This window comes from Euprymna scolopes, chromosome 3, assembly GCF_053919585.1.
Source record: "Euprymna scolopes isolate OS-2025 chromosome 3, ASM5391958v1, whole genome shotgun sequence".
Lineage (NCBI taxonomy): Eukaryota > Metazoa > Mollusca > Cephalopoda > Sepiida > Sepiolidae > Euprymna > Euprymna scolopes.
The window spans coordinates 118,014,829-118,028,478 of record NC_136484.1 but is presented as its reverse complement, the minus strand read 5'-3'; positions in this window follow the sequence as shown (position 1 = coordinate 118,028,478).

Sequence of the window (13,650 nt, the reverse complement as noted above, 5' to 3'; positions counted from 1 at the left end):
AAACAATACAATTATAAAATATAGAAACAATCCAATTATAAAATATAGAAACAATACAATTATAAAATATAGAACCAATACAATTATAAAAAAAGAGAAACAATACAATTATAAAATATAGAAACAATACAATTATAAGATATAGAAACAATACAACATTTTACTTTTCGATTATAAAATATAGAAATAATACAATTATAAAATATAGAAACAATACAATTATAAAAAAAGAGAAACAATACAATTATAAAATATAGAAACAATACAACATTTTACTTTTCGATTATAAACTATAGAAACAATAAAATTATAAAATATAGAAACAATACAATTATAAAATATAAAAACAAGACAACATTTTACTTTTCGATTATAAAATATAGAAACAATACAATTATAAAATATAGAAACAATACAATTATAAAATATAGAAACAATACAACATTTTACTTTCCGATTATAAAATATAGAAACAATACAATTATAAAATATAGAAACAATACAATTATAAAATAGAGAAGCAATACAACATTTTACTTTTCGATTGTAAAATATAGAAACAATACAATTATAAAATATAGAAACAATACAATTATAAAATATAGAAACAATACAACATTTTACTTTTCGATTATAAAATATAGAAACAATACAATTATAAAATATAGAAACAATAAAATTATAAAATATAGAAACAATACAATTATAAAATATAGAAATAATACATTTTACTTTTCGATTATAAAATATAAAAACAATACAATTATAAAATATAGAAACAATACAATTATAAAATATAGAAACAATACAATTATAAAATATAGAAACAATACAACATTTTACTTTTCGATTATAAAATATAGAAACAATACAATTATAAAATATAGAAACAATAAAATTATAAAATATAGAAACAATACAATTATAAAATATAGAAATAATACATTTTACTTTTCGATTATAAAATATAAAAACAATACAATTATAAAATATAGAAACAATACAATTATAAAATATAGAAACAATACAATTATAAAATATAGAAACAATAAAATTATAAAATATAGAAACAATACAATTATAAAATATAGAAATAATACATTTTACTTTTCGATTATAAAATATAAAAACAATACAATTATAAAATATAGAAACAATACAATTATAAAATATAGAAACAATACAATTATAAAATATAGAAACAATACAACATTTTACTTTCCGATTATAAAATATAGAAACAATACAATTATAAAATATAGAAACAATACAATTATAAAATAGAGAAGCAATACAACATTTTACTTTTCGATTGTAAAATATAGAAACAATACAATTATAAAATATAGAAACAATACAATTATAAAATATAGAAACAATACAACATTTTACTTTTCGATTATAAAATATAGAAACAATACAATTATAAAATATAGAAACAATAAAATTATAAAATATAGAAACAATACAATTATAAAATATAGAAATAATACATTTTACTTTTCGATTATAAAATATAAAAACAATACAATTATAAAATATAGAAACAATACAATTATAAAATATAGAAACAATACAATTATAAAATATAGAAACAATACAATTATAAAATATAGAAACAATACAACATTTTACTTTTCGATTATAAAATTCTCGACGAGTGGTTAGGCTTAAAGCCGATCAATATCCTTAGATTAAACCGCGTTATTCATATTTATTTATTTTGTATATTTATTTGTTAATTGGTTGTAAGAAATAATACTTAGGGAATTATTTGAACTTTTTAGGGTTTCCATTTAATTCATTAAATTTTCCACGGGTTTAATTCCTAATATAATTCCTTCGCAACAATAAATGAGTGGTCTCTCTTCCCATGCCCTTATTGTAATTTCTTCTTAAAAATTATTAATTAATTCACTGTGTTTAAACAAATATTTATTGTCTATTGTGACCAATTAAGCAAAAGATCCGAAACATATAGAAGCGCATAACATTTAAATATGAGAAGCGAAACGTTTGCGTTGAATTCGATTTACTATGGTTTTCTGATATGTTTGCTCCTACCACGTTTTGACAGGGTTCAACCATATTAAGATTTGGGACTTATGCGTGTAATAAGAAAAACTTTATTTTAAAATATTCGGATCCAAACTAAATTCCCCATATAATACTACGTGCACAAAGACATGATAGGAAAAATTAAACACTAAGAAAAATATTTTTCCTACGATTAATATATGCTTACTTATCTTTACATATAATAATAGAGCTGAAATAATTTAGAGTATCTCATTAAAATTGCATCTAAAAACATTGAAGCATGCAACGAACGAGCATTTTTTTTCAGAATTTTTGCGAGGACGAACCGTGCGTGAACGTTAGCTGGTCTTAGTCAACGTAAAATAGCAGGAAACATTTCCAAACCCTTTTCTATTGTTAATAGTGTGATCGTACAATTCACAAGAGAGGATAAAGGGTGCGCAAAACCTCATCCAGAACGCCCCGAGTCCTCTGAAAGAACCTTGCGTCTTGTGAAAAAAAATGCTGAAGAGGATCCTGATGCAAAGCCTCTGGAATTGCAACACAAGCCGGTATCAGTCCCAAAACAGCTGCCAGGTTTCTTTCCAAGCTGGGCTACTATGGTAGAGTTGTGAGAAGGAAACCTCTTCTCCGTCCTGCCAATATCAAGCGCAGAAAAGATTGGGCTCGTGAGATAATGGAGAGACCTATGACCTTTTGGACCTATGTGATTTTCTCTGATAAGTCAAGATTTGCATTATTTCCCGACAGTTGAAGGGTATGGGTATGAAGGCTCTCTCATAAAGAGTTTGACTTAAAAAGACTGCATCCAAAGCTGAAACATGGAGGGGAGTCTCGGTTATGTTACGGGTGCAGTTTGGAGGAATGGTCGCGCAGACCTGATGGAGTTCGGGGAAAACATCAATTATGCTAAATATGTTTAAGTATTAGATCAAGGGCTTCTACCAATAATATCAAGTGGTAAAATAAACCAAGTTAACTCCTTATTTATAGAATATGCAGCTCCATGTCGCTATGCTAATTGAGTCAAAATGAGATTAATAAATTTCCATAGCCAACTCAATCCAGGAATATGAATCCAGTTGAAAATCTTTGAGGCATATTAGACTGGAATCTTCGCAAAAAGAAAAGGAAGCCATATTCTACGCAGAATCTTTAGCATTATTGCGTCAGACATGGCAGGAAATACCTCAAGTTGATATTCGTCAACCGATCAATGCCATGCCTAGAATGGGCCTAGCATTATATAATTAAATAAATCAAGTGGTATTTATTCTGCATTTCAAATCACCAATTTCTTGGTTAAATGCGACACTGTTGTCAAAACTTCCAACTTCCAAACGCAACGATCTTTCCAGCTGACTTCCACGCGTCTGCGTAACACGCCTTTTCTCAACTCGCCAGATGCTCGCTTCACGTCCGCTTTTATAGACCAGTCTCATTTGCATAAACATCCACAGTCACGTGATTATTCACCATAAAACAAACTGTCTCGCCATGTTATTTTTTTTCTTTCTTTCTCTTTCATTTCATTCCACGACCGACCCTTTGAATCATGCACACATGCTAGTCAAGTAAGTCACGTGTTTCCCTACAAACAGCAAACAGTACTGTATTTGGATGACTATATATATATATATATATATATATATATATATATATATAGCGAAACAGTACTGTATGTGGATAACTATATATATATATATATATATATATATATATATATCCGTTATTACAAGTATTATTTCACATATTTATTGAATGCTATACTTGGTCAACTTACTAGATCGTTATCCAAGATATACGCTGCTTTTTTAACCCATACCCAATATAAAACTTTTATCCTCACTGGATATCTGCAATCGAAAGTATTGGATATTGCCGAGCATTCTTTTTCAATTTATGTAAACTTTTATTTTCTTTCAAAAACTCTTTTTCTGCCGTTTTTAAAAATTGCGCTAACCAGCAAACAGACTTTTTATCTATATATTCCTTTTGCTAACGCTTTTTCCTCTTTGAAACTCCATGGAGTAAAAAAATATTTCGCATTTATGTCGTATTCCATGTTTTGAATAAAATATTGTAAATCTAATTCTACAGTATCGTAACGTCTTTTACTTATATATAGTGATATACAATATCGTGACATTAATTACTTATATATATATATATATATATATATATATATATATGTGTGTGTGTGTGTGTGTGTGTGTGTGTATATTCCCAGAAGTATCGCAAACACAAAAACAAATAACATTTACATTAAAAAGAAAAACGCGATACATTCCATCAGTCGTGCAAGGTAGCCTTGTGGTAGATGTTTACGCTTTTGTCTCTGGGGTCCCGATTTCGAATCTCGCTAGATTCGGCCATCTGATGAGTCGTAGACGACGAAACACGTGTCAGTGAATAATACATATGCCGCTGTCCATTTGGGGGTACCAAATTGATCAAATGGAAAATTATTCCAAACTCGCATATATATATATATATATAAGTAAAAGCCATATTAATGCTTATGAGTATTTAACACGAACGCAGAGCCCACGTTATTATTATTTAAAATAATCCAAATTCAAAACTAATGACAGCATTGATTTCTGTTTAAGATTTTACTCAAGAAAATTTTAGATTAGTCTTTTTAAATGACTTTGTTTTCAAATGGAACGCCTTACAGATAGAGAGAAGGAGAAATTATTCTACTGAATGTGTATTATCGTTACAGCAGAACAAATTCATTCCTTAAGAAAATTGCAGTCTTTCTGACACGACATGTGGGATGACAAACTAGTGTTAAAAAAACAGACATGACTAGTCTATGAGCAAGTGAAAGGAGCCGTATCCCACTTGGATGACATCAAAGTATGAATATTAGTTTCTGGCGACACATTTGAGTTCAGCATAATTAATATGTCTATCTTTTAGAGGCATGCTAGCTTTTCTGGTTCTTCCCATTCAGTTTAGTATTGGTTTGAAAGTTCAATAACTTTGTTTGTTATTTCGTTGTTCGTTTTATTTTATTACCATGCAACCCTCATTTTATAACCATGAAATTGTTTGTTATATCAGTTGCATAAAATTCTTAGTTATATTATTCTCAGTAAATTGTGATTTAATTCTAATGTAATCATTGGTTATTTTATTTTAAAAATTGTTTTGTTATTTTATTCTTCAAAAACTTGTTGTTATTTTATTCTTATAATTTTTATGTTATTTTATTCTTCAAAATTATTTGTTATTTTATTTTTCAAAATTATTTTTATTTTATTCTTCAAATTTTTTTGTTATTTTATTCTTATAATTTTTTTGTTATTTTATTCTTCAAATTTTTTTGTTATTTTATTCTTAAAACTTATTTGTTATTTTATTCTTCAAAATTATTTGTTATTTTCTCCTTATAATTTTTTTGTTATTTTATTCTTCAAAATTATTTGTTATTTTATTCTTCAAAATTATTTGTTATTTTATTCTTCAAATATTTTTTGTTATTTTATTCTTATAATTTTTTGTTACTATTTCTTCAAAATTATTTGTTATTTTATTCTTCAAATTTTTTTATTATTTTATTCTTATAATTTTTTGTTATTTTATTCTTCAAAATTATTTGTTATTTTATTCTTCAAAATTTTTTCATTTTATTCTTAAAATATTCTTGTTTTTATTCTTCAAAATTATTTGTTATTTAATTCTTCAAAAATGTTTTTCTTATTTTATTCATCAATTTTTTTGGTTTTCTTATTCTTCAAATTTTTTGTTATTTTATTCTTCAAAATTTTTTTGTTATTTTATTCTTCAAATTATTTGTTATTTTATTCTTCAAATTTGTTTGTTTTTATTTTTTCAAAATTATTTGTTATTTCATTCTTCAAATTCTTTTGTGCTTTTGTGCTTTTATCCTTCAAATTTGTTTGTTTTTTATTTTTCAAAATTATTTGTTATTTTATTCTTCAAAGTTATTTGTTATTTTATTCTTCAATGTTTTTAATTTTATTCTTGTATTTTTTTTGTTATTTTATTCTTCAAAATTATTTGTTATTTTATTCTTCAAAAATTTGTAATTTTATTCTTCAAAAATGTTTTTGTTATTTTATTCTTCAAAATTATTTGTTATTTTATTCTTCAAATATTTTTGTTTTTTATTCTTCAAAATTATTTGTTTTCTTATTCTTCAAATTTTTTGTCTTTTTTTCTTCAAAATTATTTGTTATTTTATTCTTCAAAAATTGTTTTTTATTTTATTCTTCAAAATTATTTGCTATTTTATTCTTCAAATTTTTTTGCTTTTTATACTCTTCAAAATTATTTGTTATTTTATTCTTCAATTTTTTAGTTTTTTATTCTTCAAATTTGTTTGTTTTTTTATTCTTGAAATGTTTTTTTATTCTTCAAAATTATTTGTTATTTTATTCTTCAAATTTTTTTTGTTATTTCATTCTTCAAATCTTTTTGCTATTTTATTCTTCAAACTTATTTGTTATTTTATCCTTCAAATTTTTTTTATTTTATTCTTCAAATATTTTTGTTTTTTATTCTTCAAATTTTTGTTTGTTATTTCATTCTTCAAATTCTTTTGTTTTTTTAGTCTTATAATTTTTCTGTTATTTTATTCTTCAAAGGAGATTGTGTAATTATATAGCGATATTTCATGCATGTAATAAAAGCTCAATTTAATAAAAAGATTAATAGGCAGAAGTAGTATAAAATTGTTTAATCTAATAGAAAAGGTTAAAATGCTGGGTCAGTTGTAGCCATATGTGTCGATGACTGGTTGATTGGTTTAATTATGTAATATGAATTTAAAATAAAGAAAACGGATTTTGACACGGATGGAAAAAAAATGAAATCTGCTTCATTCGAAATCTTAACCCTAATCTAATAATTATTTTTTAAAAAACATACATTTCGAATGAAGCAGATTCATTTTTTTTTCGATCATATCTTCCCTTTTGGCAATGGTTTCAACCATTTGTTTGGTTAAAAATTCGATAATATGCAAAAACGCTTACTTTCTTAAGTGGTCTTATGATTTTGACCAGGACTGTATATATATACTGTTATGAAAATATGTACGGCAATTAAACTACGCATAATATTCTGCACTCTATTCTCATGAGAATTTGGCAGGCTTTCATTATTTACTACCTAGCTCTACCTATGTATTGACCACTGTTGAAGTAAATACTGAAAATTTACGTATAAAATTATATTCTCGTATATTAATTCATGTGATTAAATGAAGTAATCATATATATATATATATATATATATATATATATATATATATATTAATTTATTAGTTAAATATTTATTTAAATATTTTTACATGCATAAAATAAGTTATCCATAGACATGCATGTTTCGAAGTATCACTTTTCTTCAGTATGGCTAAACGTGTTGATGACTATGGAACTCGTTATCGCCCGATAAGTAGCTCGGTGTTTTACCACAAGACAAATTTCAAATAAATCATTCCCAAATGGGTGGCGACTAAAATGTAAACAAAGGGCAGATAACTTCTCTCTGAAAAAGCGCTCAGGGAGCGATGGGATAGAAGAAGAAAAATACCACGAAATCGCTTGTCAAAAATAAATAAATCAACAAGCTTATATGTGTGTGTGTGTGTGTGTGTGTGTGTGTGTGTGTGTGTGTGTGAACAAATATGTATAAACATTTTAATTTATGTTCAAACATGTGCGATTGTCTTACGTCTTTTTTTTCTGATAAATCCTTATTAGTTGAGAACGGTGGACAATGTGCCCTTCTTCTTCTTCTTCTTCTTCTTCTTTTTCTTTTCCTCCTCCTCCTCCGCTTCGTCCTCCCCTTCTTCTTCTTCGTCTTCTTTTTTGAAACAAACTTTTTTCCTTATCTTTATATTTATGTACAGGGCACTCTCGTAAATTAATCAACGAATCATTATGAATTTTGGAATATATATTCTAGGTAACACGGTGAGTAGCATTGCTACATTATCGTCATAATTATTATTATTAATAGTATTAGTATTAGTATTATTATTATTAGTAGTAGTAGTAGTAGTAGTAGTAGTAGTAGTTACTCAGTATGAGTCCTCGCACAAGTCATCATCAGACATCACTCATTAACAACAATCTATGGTGTTCCCTGTTCTCAGGGTAACAATAAGTATCTCCAGATACTACGCACTCTTCGCCTCTTTCGATAACTTTTGCAAATGAATTTGCTGGCAGTGAACATTGGTCATACCAAGAATTTCAGTTGCATTAAGCCTCCCCAAGGTCCCATTCCCATTCAAACCCATCCAGTGGAAGTTTGATTCTTTTTCTCCTCAATCCTTCCACCCTCCCTTCTCGTGCATTTGATGTGGTGCCAGTTGATGTTTACAAACCCTCGCTTCCCATATTTTGTTCTTTAGTCCTCACAATCCAAGAGCGATGTTTCTTACAAAGAGAGAAGAATTCCTGTTTTCTGGGTCAGAATCTATCCCATATAGCACTTATCGTTGGCAAGTTTTTTTAACTATGAAGTTGTATTTTTAGCTCCTTATATCATGTGGCTTCATGTCTTGTCTGTAGATATTTCCATAAAAAAAAACACTTAACGAAATTAAATATACAATGTCATAGTTATATGGTCCAGTGTATCTCGTCTGTGTATTTTACCAGATTAATAAAATAAGCGAGTGGACAAAAAGTAAAGAATGTTAGAGATATGCAAAAAAAAAAAAAAAAAAAAAAAAAAACTTGCCATAAATGTTTAATGTTAAGTTTGTTGTTCTGATTTTTTTGGTTTTTGTTTTTTTCAGTTTTGAATAATAAACTCTGACTTATTGAAATGAACATTGCTTCTCCGTTGCAAACAGAAAGGCTCTGTTAAATTATACTTATTTATGATGGATCTTATTATGTTACTGGCTTGGTTGTTGAAATGGGATACATCATGTTTCGCATGGGGTCCGAACTGAACTGGTCGTCGAAAAATATGCTTGGGCCAACGAAAATAAAACTGCGATCGGTAATTCAATAAACATCGTTTATTTATATCCTTGTGTAACCTTATACTGAAGAGAAAGGGTGGAATAAAGAGCTACAAATTACTCTCTTTATTACCTAGACTGTCTATGTAGGCATGGTCTCTAATTTACTGTAGCCCCTTACGTCTAAGTAGCAATTTGCTTTGTTTGGGGTGAGTTTAAACTATTTTGTTTTAAACTTGAACGTAACCGATCTGTTTTTAATAGTTCAAGTATTTGGGGTGAGTTTAAACTATTTTGTTTTAAACTTGAACGTAACCGATCTGTTTTTAATATTTCAAGTTATGCATAAATAAGCTTGGTTTTTACGGCATCTTAACTTTCATGATTCATTTCCTGTTTTGAACGTCATAGAAAGTAGACAGTGTTATTGAAGTTAGCTACCGCATTCGATTACGTTCTGCGCTTTCTTGCTTACCTCATTTTATTTTTGCATTTTTTTTTTTTTTTTTTTTTTTGTAATAAAAAGATAACTATATTTTGGGTACAATTCCTAAATTGTAAGACAAAAGTAAAATACTGTTTCTAAACATAATATACTAGCGGTGGGGAGCTTTGCCCGGGCATAAAAGACGCTTAAATATGATATTCTAATTCATCCAGATTTCTGTATATATTATTATCAGGGCTATAACAACAGCATATTCTCTTCATTGTTTTGACTCGAGTATATATCGGACACAGCTAGACACAATTAATCAACCGAGAACCACATGACTCTACATCAAAACATATAAGATATCAATGGATATATACCTGAGAATCGAATCAAAAACAAAGAAAAAAATATGCTGTTGTTATAGCCCTAATTATTATAGAGTCGTGATTTCAAAAGTTTAAAAAAAAAAACATGTCTGGGTACCATCAGTTGGAATTGAAACCGAAATCCAATCTGTAGCATTCAAAGCAGGTGACGTTACCACTATATCAGCGTGACACGGATATGAATTGATTGAAGATAAACTAAGATGAATGTACAAAATGTATAAAGACTATTTTTTTCAATTTTAAGCCATTTTTGACCCCTTAAAAACTTTTTTAACTGGCTAAAGATCCATAAAAGAATGGTCGATGAAAAATCCAATGATTTGAGGCCTCTAGTGCCGCTCTACGACTTTTAATTTCGAGAGGGATAGAATTTGAAAATATGGAGACAGACAGAAAGACAGACAGACATACCGACAGACAGGCATATAACTAGGCACCGCCAAAAATGGCCGAAAAACCAAGTTGTTATTTTTTAAAACGAAATTACATTTATTAAAATCCATTATTTCTGAGTAACTTTTTTTCCAGAAAGATAAAACCCTGAATTTTATCATATAGAAAGCAGAATAATGTAAAAAAATTTCTACTATTTTTAATTAAATTTTAAATGTAAAATTTTCCCCAAAAGTTAACGATTGGCGTTTTTTGTTTTGCACAAAAAACTTATATAAATAGTTAAAAAAAAAAAAAAAAAAAAAAAAGGGTTTTTGGAAGAATTAATTTGCCTATTTCTTGTCTAACTAAGATTTAGGGTGATTTTCTATGAGAATATGCAAAAATATTATAATATAAGTACCTGGATTTCAAATAATTCCACTGATTCATATAGGCAACCAGTTACTTCGAGTCGATTTGATTAGTCTGTTTACATTTGTACTTGATAAAAAGCAAATTACGGAAGACCAAAAAGCCAAAAAAAACTTATTTTTCAGTGACGAAAATTTCAATGTATTATTAACGCTGAGGCTGGCCAGTACCAGATGGGTGACCATTTGTATGAGTTTGGTTTTTAATGTGTATGTGTGTGGGGGCCAGGCTCTCCAAAATGGGGAGGGGGGCAATTTAAAGCAGAATAAAAAAAATTATTTCAGCGCGTTTGGTCCACCGTAGTCGAAAGGCGGCAAACGTTTCCAAACTTGATCGGAAAAATAATGATATTTTTAACACAAAGGGCACAATATTTATCGATTTTTTTTTTGTATCGATTCTTCAAAGCATGTCCTGTTTAATAATGGTCATGCATTATTCGGCTCGCTAAAAAGAAATTGTTCATTTATTTATCAAATATTTTAAAATGGCTTTTTTCGTATAAATATTAAAAAAAAAATTTTTTTGTTTTGCTTGAATTAATTATTTTACTTAACATATTCACCGAATTTCACACTTCAAAACTCAAAAGCGGGATAATTAAACACAATCGAAGTTCTGATATTCAGACATCAAAATAAGGTATGCAAACAATTTTTTTTTTTAAATCTATAATCCCGTCCCTTACAACAACATAATATGTTTTGTTCAGTTTCAGATGATTATTTTAAGCATGTTTGGAACCCCGTCAAAACAAGGGGGGGTTGTAAGCAAAATATATATATATATATATATATATAAATATCGTTTATGAAAAATAAGTACACTGTTATAAAGTTTATTCTTCTCTTAATAATCGCTGAAATTTTCGTATTGATTGGATGATTACCTGATTTTTGGTAGATTTTTAAAAAGACGGTCCGTCAAAAAGTACTTACCTGTCCCCCCCCCCAGTTTTGGCGGTGTCTACATATAACCTTTAATATATGAGACAAAAAGGCTATATGTCTGTCTGTCTGTCTGTCTCCATGTTTTCAAACTATCTCTTCTAAAACTAAAAGTCGCAGAGCGGCGCTAGGGGCCTCAAATGATGGGATTTTCATGGGCCGTTCTTTTATGGGTCTTTAACCGGTTCAAATAGTTTTTAATGGATCAAAATTGAAAAACCGTTATACATTTTGTACATTCACCTTAGTTTATTTTAATTTTTAATTTTGAATCAGTTCATATGCGCGTCATGTTGGTCCTGTGGTAACGTCACCAGCTTTGAATGCTACAGTTTTGCTTTCGGGTTTGATCTTAGCTGATGGCCAAATACTTTTATTTACGTTTGAAATCACGACCTTATGATAGGAAATCTGGACAAATTAAAATTTCATATGTCAGTGTATTTTGCGACTGGGCAAAGCCGGTTTTCCCCAACACCGCTTGTATGATAAATAAGAATATTCGTGAACTGTATTTTTACAAACAAGTATGTTTATTTATATACTTTAAATATGTTTACTTACAGAAAAATTTATATACTTTAAATATGTTTACTTACAGAAAAATTTATATACTTTAAATATGTTTACTTACAGAAAAATTTATATACTTTAAATATGTTTACTTACAGAAAAATTTTCACAGAAATTATACTTATTAAATGTAATATATAAATTTAGAAAATAAAATAAATATATATTAACTTAACCTAGTTCCTATGATATGCATTTTTCACGTAAAATTAAAAAAAAATAATTAAATTAAATTAAATTAAACTACATAATAAATATGAATCCAGTAGACGATATTACTCGAAGAAATTATGTTTAATGCGGAATTTCCTTGAACAGTTTCTTTTTAAAGGCTTTCCGTCTATGAACACATATCCATGGGACTGCTTCCCTTCAGATTATGACATGATCCTCTTCAAATCCAATGTCATCAAATATTGGTCAGCAATCATTCTTATAATTAGTCAACTTTTGTTAATTCTCTTCACCATTCTCGGTTCTCTCATAATATTTTTTATCATTCAACTGATAATCTGTCCATCTCGTTAACGTTCACCTTCGGGCGACGTTTTCGCTTGGTAAAGCGCGACTCAACAGAATCGAAAAATACAGAAGTGCTTCGGTTTTCCGTTTGCTTGGTGCAACTGAAACAAACAAAGCTACGGATTAAAACGAGTCAAGTAGCAGCAATAACTCAGTAAATTATCAAATAATATTAGTAGAATTGATAGACCTGACGAAACAGTAAAATTCTGTACCGACTATCGCAGAGCAAACGCCATTATTAAGTCCGACGCATACCTTATTCCTAGAATGGGGGAGTGTATAGATAAGATAGGCCGAACGAAGTATATCCGACTTCCTTAGGCGATAGTGGACAGTGCCCTTACCAGAAAGGGCCAAGCAAATATCGGCGTTTGTAACCCCTGAGGGGGGATACCAGTATCGTTTAATGCCATTTGGGATGAGAAGCTCACAGGCAAGGTTTGCAAGATTAATGAATGCACACCTTGCCGGAATGGCAACGTTGGCTAGATATGTCAATGACAGTAATATACAACGACATGTGGACAGAACATGTCGAAACTATCCAGAAAATATTTCAGATATTAGCAATGGCGAAGTTAACTATAAACTTGGCTAAAATTGAATTCTGCCAAGCCGAAATGAAGTACTTAAAGCATGTAGTGGGCCATAATTCTAACAAGGATCCTAAGTTGCACGTTCAAGTTTTCAAAAATACTTGCAACAAACGTTTGATAATGATGATGTAGGTACACGTTTTTATAAAAAAAAAAAAAAAAACGAGAAGAAATAACTATTGCCTTTTTAACTCTTAGCAGAATTATTTTTTTTACGACGTGTAAGGATATCTGTTCTATGTAGTATATTGTAAGATAACTGAAACTTCATTTTTATAAAAAAAAAACTAGCGAAGGGAGCGGCAATGTCCGGTCATAAAATATGCTTAAATACATTTTAATTAATGCAGATTCCGTATTTATTATTACAAAGCCAATTCTT